Here is a 10,780-nt window from a genome sequence, read left to right on the forward strand (position 1 = left end):
CCACAAAGTGAGAGAGTGTGGTTGAGTATGGTTTTAACAATATTCCAGCAGAAACGGCTTCCATACAAAAAACGGCTTCCATACAAGAAACGGCTTCCATACACAGGAGACAGCCTCCACCAGCCGATTCATCACAAAGAGTATGCAGGATGGAGTTGTTTCGGCCAGAATAGGCAACTTCTCCCGTACACTGTGGAAGCCATTGTTTATCAATTTCAATAAGGGAGGTAATCGCGTGGTAAATCAAAAACAAGGTTGATACGTAAGACGGGAAATGAATTGAAACATATATTTCATTGTAGATTTACGTTCATGAACAAAGAATTTTAGCTTTGAAGGTTGATTTAGTGTTGTGTACGACAACGACTTCCCAAATTCATTACCAGAAGCACTGACCATTTTAATTTAGCGAAATTTGTTATCGTCAGTTAGTGGGGGTGAGGTAGCCAAGTGGTGAAAGCGTTCGCTCGTCACGCCGAAGACCCGGGTTCGATTCCCCACATGTGTACAATGTGTGAAACCCATTTCTGGTGTCCCCGCAGTGATATTGTTGGAATATTGCTAAAAGCGACAAAAAACTACTCATGCACTCATGTATGGCTGAGAGGTTAGATCACTGACCCTGTGTGCTGGCGATTAGATGGCTTACTCTGACATGTGGTTTCGAATCCCGGATTCGAGACCAACCCAAAAGAGTACGAGAACCTGTACCTAACTGAGAATGTGCAATACCAAATATGTTAATTTCCAGTTTAGAACGAGTGTGATTACCGTTTTAAATCGGTTTTACATTTTAGAAGCATCCTAGTCATATTGTACCAGGAGTACATTGGCGAATCAGAGGGGCTTCAGGGTTGGACACAAACACACACACACACACACACACACACACACACACACACACAGAGAGAGACACACACACACACACACACACACACACCTTTGAAAATGACTTAACACCACAATGAAGATTTGTTTGGCGTTGGCCAGTGGGGTTCAAACCCCTGAAACCCCGGCCCCCACCCCTTAAAATTCATGGATCCGCCCATTGAGTGGATTCGAACCCTGTCCTTCGGCGTGACATTTGAAAAACAACACTCTGGTCTCTTACCTCGTACCTGTACACGTAGTGTTCCTTTTACAACTTCTGGCTCACCCACCGACTCATATCCAGTCCAAACAATCAAATATTTTACAGAAATAAAAAACAATTCCTAATGATCTCGAATACGTTTTAACATAAAAAAGGAATCCAGAGAGGTCATTTAAATCAGAAATGGAACCATCAGTAAGCTAGACCTGCCAACCATTATGGACTTGCTCGGCCTGTATTGGATACATGCTTTAAGGTCTGTATGACAGGTCTTACACTGTACAAGGGTCTATTGTCTGGAGGCACCGAGCGCTCAAATCGATCGGAAACAGGGAAGGGACAGCATCCGTACTGCCACAAATCCCTTGTGTCAATAAAGAGTTGTCTCCCTTTGATTGAGCATGAAGCACGTTTGTAATGGAAATTTTTCTATTGAAATTTTTGGATTTTCCAGCAGGACAACGACCCAAAACATCGTTCAAAGCAATCACAGGCCTTGTTTCGACCCAAAATATGACTTTATTAGATTGGCCAAGCTATAGCCCTGACCTAAATCAAATAGAAAATGTTTGGGGACTTATGAAGGAAAGTGTCAATAAGAAAAATCTGACAAATATTGCTGAAATAAAAGAAGAGGTGGTCCGATATTGGGACAGCATGGACCACGACTTTCTAACTTCTTTGATCAGTAGTATGTCCCGCCGCATTAAAGCCTGCATTGCTGCTCATGGTGATTTGACAAAATACTAACTGTTCACCTGTCTTTGAATCTGGAATTATGTTCTGCTTATATTCGCATTTACTACGTGAGTAATGAGTGCAAAAAATAAAAAAATTACAATCTTTAAATTCTCAATAATTTCTGGTTGTACTGTAAGTGCTGAATTTTGCTGGAATGTGGTTATATGAGGATTTAGTCAAACGAAATAAATCTGCCATGTGTCGCCGAGCGGCCGTTCCAATGTTCTGAATGTGTTGTGTTTCTATTTGGAGTGAGCTCTGTTGGGAAGGAGAACAGAAATGCCCCTTCACCTTCGAAGGCAACAGGTATCTTTGAAATATTTCTTTAAAATGAAAACCAAGAACAAACACCATGCAGTCACTGAGATTGTTAATGACTGTGTGGAATATGTCATGTGTGACTGAACTCATGGCAAATTACCCTTTGGCTTGAATATTCAGAGATTAGCTGATCAACATGGTATTTACAACTGTAACCCAGTTGATCCTTCTGCTCCGCCTGTCACACCTCCGTGGCTTCTGCTGAAGCCTGGATTGAATTCTGAACTCAATTTAATCGTGAATAAGAGAATGGACCAAAACATAATAAAAGTGATAACTCAAGACTTTCTGTCTGAAAATTATTCTAATTTCACACATATATACACTGATGCATCGAAAGAACCATCCAATGATCGTACTGCTGGATCTTTTTGGATACCCAATTTATCGATCGCTAAGGTGTTCAGATTCCCTGATTATCTTTCTGTTTTTGCAGCTGAACTTTTGTCCATTTTGCAAGCACTGATATGGGTAGCTGAACATGATCATGAAGCAATTATCTTTACAGAGTCCATGGCAGCAATCAAAGCTATAGAAGCTGGTGCAAATGGATCTACAGATGACATTGTTCATGAGATATTAAAGCTGGATACATCTTTAAACATGAAGTTCATTGCATGCGACATTGTGTGGGTCCCAGCACATGTTGGAATACATGGGAATGAGATTGCAGATAATTTGGCCAAATCCGGGTTACAGTTTCCTGAAGTTGATTTATTAAAATTGCAACCAATCACCTAAAGATTTTGAAAATGTTGTATCGAAATCTGTTACAAGGAGTTGGCAACAGTTGTGGGATACAGGTACTACCGGCCGACATATGTACAAACTTAGACCATCACTAAAATCTGGTCATAAAATTCGTCGTCGTAAAAGGCCTGATGAGGTTATTCTTTCACGTCTCAGACTTGGACATTGTGGACTAAATGCTTACAGGAGTATTATAGAGAAGACGGTCTCTTCTAAATGTGGCCATTGCAATTTGGAGTTTGTAGCCAAGTGGTTAAAGCGTTCGCTCGTCACGCCGAAGACCCGGGTTCGATTCCCCACATGTGTACAATGTGTGAAACCCATTTCTGGTGTCCCCGCAGAGATATTGTTGGAATATTGCTAAAAGCGACAAAAAACTACTCATGCACTCATGTATGGCTGAGAGGTTAGATCACTGACCCTGTGTGCTGGCGATTAGATGGCTTACTCTGACATGTGGTTTCGAATCCCGGATTCGAGACCAACCCAAAAGAGTACGAGAACCTGTACCTAACTGAGAATGTGCAATACCAAATATGTTAATTTCCAGTTTAGAACGAGTGTGATTACCGTTTTAAATCGGTTTTACATTTTAGAAGCATCCCAGTCATATTGTACCAGGAGTGCATTGGCGAATCCAGAGGGGGGCTTCAGGGGGTTGGACACAAACACACACACACACGCGCACACACACGCACACACACACACACACACACAGAGAGAGAGAGAGAGAGAGAGAGAGAGAGACAGACACACACACACACACACACACACCTACCTTTGAAAATGACTTAACACCACATTGAAGATTTGTTTGGCGTTGGCCAGTGGGGGTTCAAACCCCCTGAAACCCCCCGGCCCCCACCCCTTAAAAATTCCTGGATCCGCCCATTGAGTGGATTCGAACCCTGTCCTTCGGCGTGACATTTGAAACAACACTCTGGTCTCTTACCTCGTACCTGTACACGTAGTGTTCCTTTTACAACTTCTGGCTCACCCACCGACTCATATCCAGTCCAAACAATCAAATATTTTACAGAAATAAAAAACAATTCCTAATGATCTCGAATACGTTTTAACATAATAAAAAGGAATCCAGAGAGGTCATTTAAATCAGAAACGGAACCATCAGTAAGCTAGACCTGCCAACCATTATGGACTTGCTCGGCCTGTATTGGATACATGCTTTAAGGTCTGTATGACAGGTCTTACACTGTACAAGGGTCTATTGTCTGGAGGCACCGAGCGCTCAAATCGATCGGAAACAGGGAAGGGACAGCATCCGTACTGCCACAAATCCCTTGTGTCAATAAAGAGTTGTCTCCCTTTGATTGAGCATGAAGCACGTTTGTAATGGAAATTTTTCTATTGAAATTTTTGGATTTTCCAGCAGGACAACGACCCAAAACATCGTTCAAAGCAATCACAGGCCTTGTTTCGGACCCAAAATATGACTTTATTAGATCGGCCAAGCTATAGCCCTGACCTAAATCAAATAGAAAATGTTTGGGGACTTATGAAGGAAAGTGTCAATAAGAAAAATCTGACAAATATTGCTGAAATAAAAGAAGAGGTGGTCCGATATTGGGACAGCATGGACCACGACTTTCTAACTTCTTTGATCAGTAGTATGTCCCGCCGCATTAAAGCCTGCATTGCTGCTCATGGTGATTTGACAAAATACTTACTGTTCACCTGTCTTTGAATCTGGAATTATGTTCTGCTTATATTCGCATTTACTACGTGAGTAATGAGTGCAAAAAATAAAAAAATTACAATCTTTAAATTCTCAATAATTTCTGGTTGTACTGTAAGTGCTGAATTTTGCTGGAATGTGGTTTATATGAGGATTTAGTCAAACGAAATAAATCTGCCATGTGTCGCCGAGCGGCCGTTCCAATGTTCTGAATGTGTTGTGTTTCTATTTGGAGTGAGCTCTGTTGGGAAGGAGAACAGAAATGCCCCTTCACCTTCGAAGGCAACAGGTATCTTTGAAATATTTCTTTAAAATGAAAACCAAGAACAAACACCATGCAGTCACTGAGATTGTTAATGACTGTGTGGAATATGTCATGTGTGACTGAACTCATGGCAAATTACCCTTTGGCTTGAATATTCAGAGATTAGCTGATCAACATGGTATTTACAACTGTAACCCAGTTGATCCTTCTGCTCCGCCTGTCACACCTCCGTGGCTTCTGCTGAAGCCTGGATTGAATTCTGAACTCAATTTAATCGTGAATAAGAGAATGGACCAAAACATAATAAAAGTGATAACTCAAGACTTTCTGTCTGAAAATTATTCTAATTTCACACATATATACACTGATGCATCGAAAGAACCATCCAATGATCGTACTGCTGGATCTTTTTTGGATACCCAATTTATCGATCGCTAAGGTGTTCAGATTCCCTGATTATCTTTCTGTTTTTGCAGCTGAACTTTTGTCCATTTTGCAAGCACTGATATGGGTAGCTGAACATGATCATGAAGCAATTATCTTTACAGAGTCCATGGCAGCAATCAAAGCTATAGAAGCTGGTGCAAATGGATCTTCAGATGACATCGTTCATGAGATATTATAGGTGAATACATCTTTAAACATGAAGTACATTGCATGCGACATTGTGTGGGTCCCAGCACATGTTGGCATACATGGGAATGAGATTGCAGATAATTTGGCCAAATCCGGGTTACAGTTTCCTGAAGTTGATTTATTAAAATTGCAACCAATCACCTAAAGATTTTGAAAATGTTGTATCGAAATCTGTTACAAGGAGTTGGCAACAGTTGTGGGATACAGGTACTACCGGCCGACATATGTACAAACTTAGACCATCACTAAAATCTGGTCATAAAATTCGTCGTCGTAAAAGGCCTGATGAGGTTATTCTTTCACGTCTCAGACTTGGACACTGTGGACTAAATGCTTACAGGAGTATTATAGAGAAGACGGTCTCTTCTAAATGTGGCCATTGCAATTTGGAGACGCCTGAAAACATCGAACAGTATCTAATTACATGCCCTGGGCATAACAACATAAGACATAATCTCAGAGGTGCTGTACTTAAGGTTGATGATGTATTTTCATTAGAAACAGTTTTAGACCCCAATATCATGTATGGCTCTGTGCAACGGGCAGTTTTAGATTTTGTCTCGTCATGTGGAAGATATGATTTAATCTAGACAGGCTCTCGAATGGCTTAGACAGATTTAGTTCTGTGGTTTTAAATCATTTTAACACTCTGTCATCTGAACCTACTGCTTTTTAATGAATGAGTATTTCATGTTTCAGAAATGGAAGTGATTACTTAAGGTTTTGAATCCGTAACACAAAACGGAGGTTATTCGACATACGTATACATCTTTCCAAATTAATATTAATAGTGTTGTCGTTTCTTTTATCTTAACTAAACGATTCCTTTTGGAGATGAAATTACCTATGATTGTTTATTAAATCAAGTCAATGTGTTGGGCGCAAATATGCCTCTTATTGGCCCACGTCGCCCTAAAACTATAAAACCAACCAACCAACCAAAAAAACAAGGTCCCGCACGTAAAAGAGCAAGGGAGCTCATTGGCTAAAAATAAATATTGTCCCATCAAATCGCTGATTCTTTTAAGTGCGGGACAGGTTAAGTCCAAGGTCGCCAATGGCGAACGGGCACGGCACAATTCTGTTTGCGATGAATAAATGTACGCAAACTCATTATGACAGGGAGATGTAAGTGTCTCCGAAAGAATGGCGACTAGCGCGCTGACAGGCGCCATCAGTTCAACGTGTTTTGGTGCATGTCCCTTGTGTATACTTTAATTTTAGAAGCACCCCAGTCATATTGTACCAGGAGTGCATTGGCGAATCCAGAGGGGGGGGGGCTTCAGGGGGTTGGAAACAAGCACACACACACACACACACACACCTTTGAAAATGACTGAACACCACCATGAAGATTTGTTTGGCGTTGGCCAGTGGGGGTTCAAACCCCCTGAAAAACACACACACACACACACACACACACACACACACACACACACACACACACACACACACACACACACACACACACACACACACACACACACACACACACACACACACACACACACACACACACACACACACACACCTCCAAATTCCTGGATCCCCCCTTGGAGTGGATTCGAACCCTGTCCTTCGGCGTGACATTTGAAACAGCACTCTGGTCTCTTACCTCGTACCTGTCTGTACACGTAGTGTTCCTTTTACAACTTCTGGCTCATCCACCGACTCATATCCAGTCCAAACAATCAAATATTTTACAGAAAAAACAAACAATTCCTAATGATCTCGAATACGTTTTAACATAATAAAAAGGAATCCAGAGAGGTCATTTAAATCAGAAACGGAACTTTCAGTAAGCTAGACCTGCCAACCATTATGGACTTGCTCGGCCTGTATTGGATACATGCTTTAAGGTCTGTATGACATGTCTTACACTGTACAAGGGTCTATTGTCTGGAGGCACCGAGCGCTCAAATCGATCGGAAACAGGGAAGGGACAGCACTCGTACTGCCACAAATCCCTTGTGTCAATAAAGAGTTGTCTCCCTTTGATTGAGCATGAAGCACGTTTGTAAATCTCGAACAAAGACTCATTGTGTCAGAAAAGATTCCGGGAAATTTCGATTTGGTTATGACGTATTAATGCTTTCATACACCTTTTATCGCATTATTACCGCACAGTATTAAATCAAATGTAATATAAGAATTAATAATACGAATAGTGGGAGTTAAGTGAGTGTTATATTGCTGAGTGCGGCGTAAAACTAAACTCACTCACTCACTCCTTGAAACGCATTCACGTGATTTATTGTTTGTTTCATGTTCACCAAAAATATGAGTGGGTATTTACTTTTGCACGGCAGTTTACATGCAAGGCAAATATATGTAATCTCAGCTGTGAATGAGAGGAAAACAAGAGTACTGATGTAGGTACATGAAGATATTTACTACTCACACTTTGCTAAGGATCACAAAAATTCACAACTTTACTTAAACGTAGATTCATAATTTGAAATTGTATCCATTTAAAACTTGATAAATAATAATATAGTAACTCTTCTCTAGGCAAACAGACACTTTAATCTAACCTTATATGCACCTGATACATGAGTAAACATAAAAATGGTTTTCATGGCACCAATCAACCATTTTGCAAATCATGGAACGAGTCATTTACAAGTACACAACACCTGCCAATAGCAGGTATGGGATCCACAAGATGAAATGACACACTGAAACCTAGGATCCATGCTTACAATCAGCGTAGATATTAAAACCAAATTTGACCGCACATCATAGTTTTCTGTTGATTCCGTGATTTGATCCTTAGCAAAGTGTGAATAGTATATTTCTATTCTATTTCTATTGTCGTGTATTCTTCAAGAGTTCATTAGAAGATGTTTAATCATACTTGTGTAAATATGTGTGTGAGTGAGTTAGTGTGGTTTTATGCCGCTTTTAGCAATATTACAGCCGCATCAAAGCGGGGGACACCAAAAATGAGCTTCACACATTGTACACATGCGGGGAATCGAACCCGGGTCTGTGGCGTAACAAGCGAGCGTATTAACCACTTGGTCGACCCCGTGTAAATATGAACAACTGCCACTTTCAGTTGAAACCCATGACGTCACGACTTCCCAATGTGATAAAGGAAAAGACACAAAATATTTCCTGTAGCATCAAAGGGATGTTTACTGGGCTGATATCAAACTTTAACGATTTTGAGACTGCACCAGTTCTACATCGGAAATCGTTCTTATATGTTAGCAGGGATCTCAGCCTTGAGTACGAGGTCCATTTTGATGTGGGTATCCATTATTTGATGAAGGACTTCATTTCTCTAATGTGTCCTGGCTGATCAAATTCGAATTGAGCAAGTACTAGTACAGTAGTGGATAAAGTTGCAGGATGTACATATATTTTGTAAAACAAAATCCCTGAGTTTTCGTTAAATATAGTTGCCAAGCAACTGGCTGTAAGAGTCGAGCAAGTGAATTGGGTTGTCAGAGTCGGTGATTTGCTGGCTTTCGTGTTTCCAAGTAGCGTAGATCGATGCGTTCGGATCAGTCACTGGATTATAAGACAGAATATTATGGATGTCAACTTCTTCTTTATTGTACACACAACGTTTCTGTGCTTTTCCTTGTCTCTCCGTCAGCTGAATGATGAATAGGCAAGGGAAAGCCCAGAAACGCCGTGTGTACAATAAAGAAGAAGTTGTCATCCATAATATTTTGTCTTATACTTGAATACCAACTTCTATATGCCTCTCAAGAACCTATAGCTAGCTAGTCACTGGATTGTCTAATTCGATTGTATACAGCTTGCCGTCATATTGGTTGAAGTACGGTGTTAAACAACAAACAAACAAACAAACAAAATATCAATGTTTAATGACGAATTTACTTGTGACATCTGCTTTGATACTTGAATATTATAGCTGTAACCAGTAGCAAACATAAATGTGACGTCATATAAAGACGGAGAAAAAGTGATATGAAACAACATGTGCAAGTTCCCTATATGGTTAAGTAGGTACGACAGGTGTGAAGCACTTGCAACTCTTAGCCGTCGGTTTGAAAAAATATAGAGGAAAAAGCCATATCACAGCGCAGTTTGATATGAAATATAACAAATTTATTATTCGCTTCCACGATCACAAGTTTCTGGCAAACTTAGGGATTTAACTCTTACAGGGAAATGAGACGCCTCAGATCACTGAGGGCGACAAAACAAGACTCTGATGCAGTTTATGGACTAAAGATGAAGTAAAATTATCTTTAAAGAACAAAAGCGACAAGAAACAATTAGCGAAAGTTGTTTTCTGGCTTAAATCTGAAATTAAAATAATAAAATAACTGGCGCCTTCCGATGAGAATTGACGACAGATAATCATGTGAAAACATATAAGTTATCAGCCAAATAAACAATAAAATAAAATCTTCCCCAACATTTAAAGGAAAGTAGAGGACTTCAGTCCATTCAAGTGAAGGAAATCAGTAGGTGGTACACAAATATATTTTTTCCCCAAACTAATTGACGGCTGGTATTTTGTGACGGTCAATGATCAATTAACAGATTAAAGAAAATTTAATATACATGTGGATTCATAGCCGATTAATAGCCACATCGAAAGATATTTTTTCACAGCTTTAACTTTTAATTCGAAAGAAAATTGGCAAATTGGAAATATCAAGATTTTTAAGTTTCAGGAAATGTTCTCATTATAGAAAACTTATCGTTTATAGATGACCTACGTATGTTTGATAACATGATCAAACACGAACACATAAGACGAATAGCAGATGGAATGATTCTGAGGCAATAGGGATGTCCTCCCTGCTAGCATTGTTTGACCACGGAACACAACTCAGTCCATCCGAGAAGAGGAGATTTAAATCAGGTAAGGGCGGTGTCCGTCCGATACGTAGACAAACCAAATTTCATAGACAGATTAGACAGACAGACAGATTATTTATTTGAGTCTCACCTCACTTGTAAAATACAGGACACATATAAGCTATAATACAGAATAAAAGTGAGCTACCCGTTTAGGGTTATGAGAGACTATTGTAGACTTTAAGAACAAACATAAATATACACCATGAGTGAGTGAGTGAGTTAAAATTTAAAGGCACATTGGCATTATTTCAGCCATATCGTGGCTAAAACTAGTTTTTAACTTCATCATAAATACATGTAAATCACAAAAAGCCTGTCAACGAAGGACAGTAAAACCAACTAGAATATCACAGACACAAAAAATAAAACTACAACCTATCTCTAAAACAGGATTTCAGATTTGGACAATACAATTAAAAACAGGCTA

General features: G+C 39.8%; 1 long non-coding RNA gene across 1 annotated transcript; it reads left to right on the top strand.

Annotated features, from left to right (window-relative positions):
- Positions 1-1,465: 1,465 nt before the first annotated feature.
- Positions 1,466-10,573, top strand: LOC124281040. Its single transcript, XR_006899833.1, has 3 exons — positions 1,466-1,476; positions 6,294-6,300; positions 10,410-10,573. It is a non-coding gene; the product is annotated as an uncharacterized LOC124281040 (long non-coding RNA).
- The last annotated feature ends 207 nt before the right edge of the window (positions 10,574-10,780 follow it).

Source organism: Haliotis rubra, unplaced genomic scaffold, assembly GCF_003918875.1.
Source record: "Haliotis rubra isolate DU_JTF1 unplaced genomic scaffold, ASM391887v1 Scf278, whole genome shotgun sequence".
NCBI lineage: Eukaryota > Metazoa > Mollusca > Gastropoda > Lepetellida > Haliotidae > Haliotis > Haliotis rubra.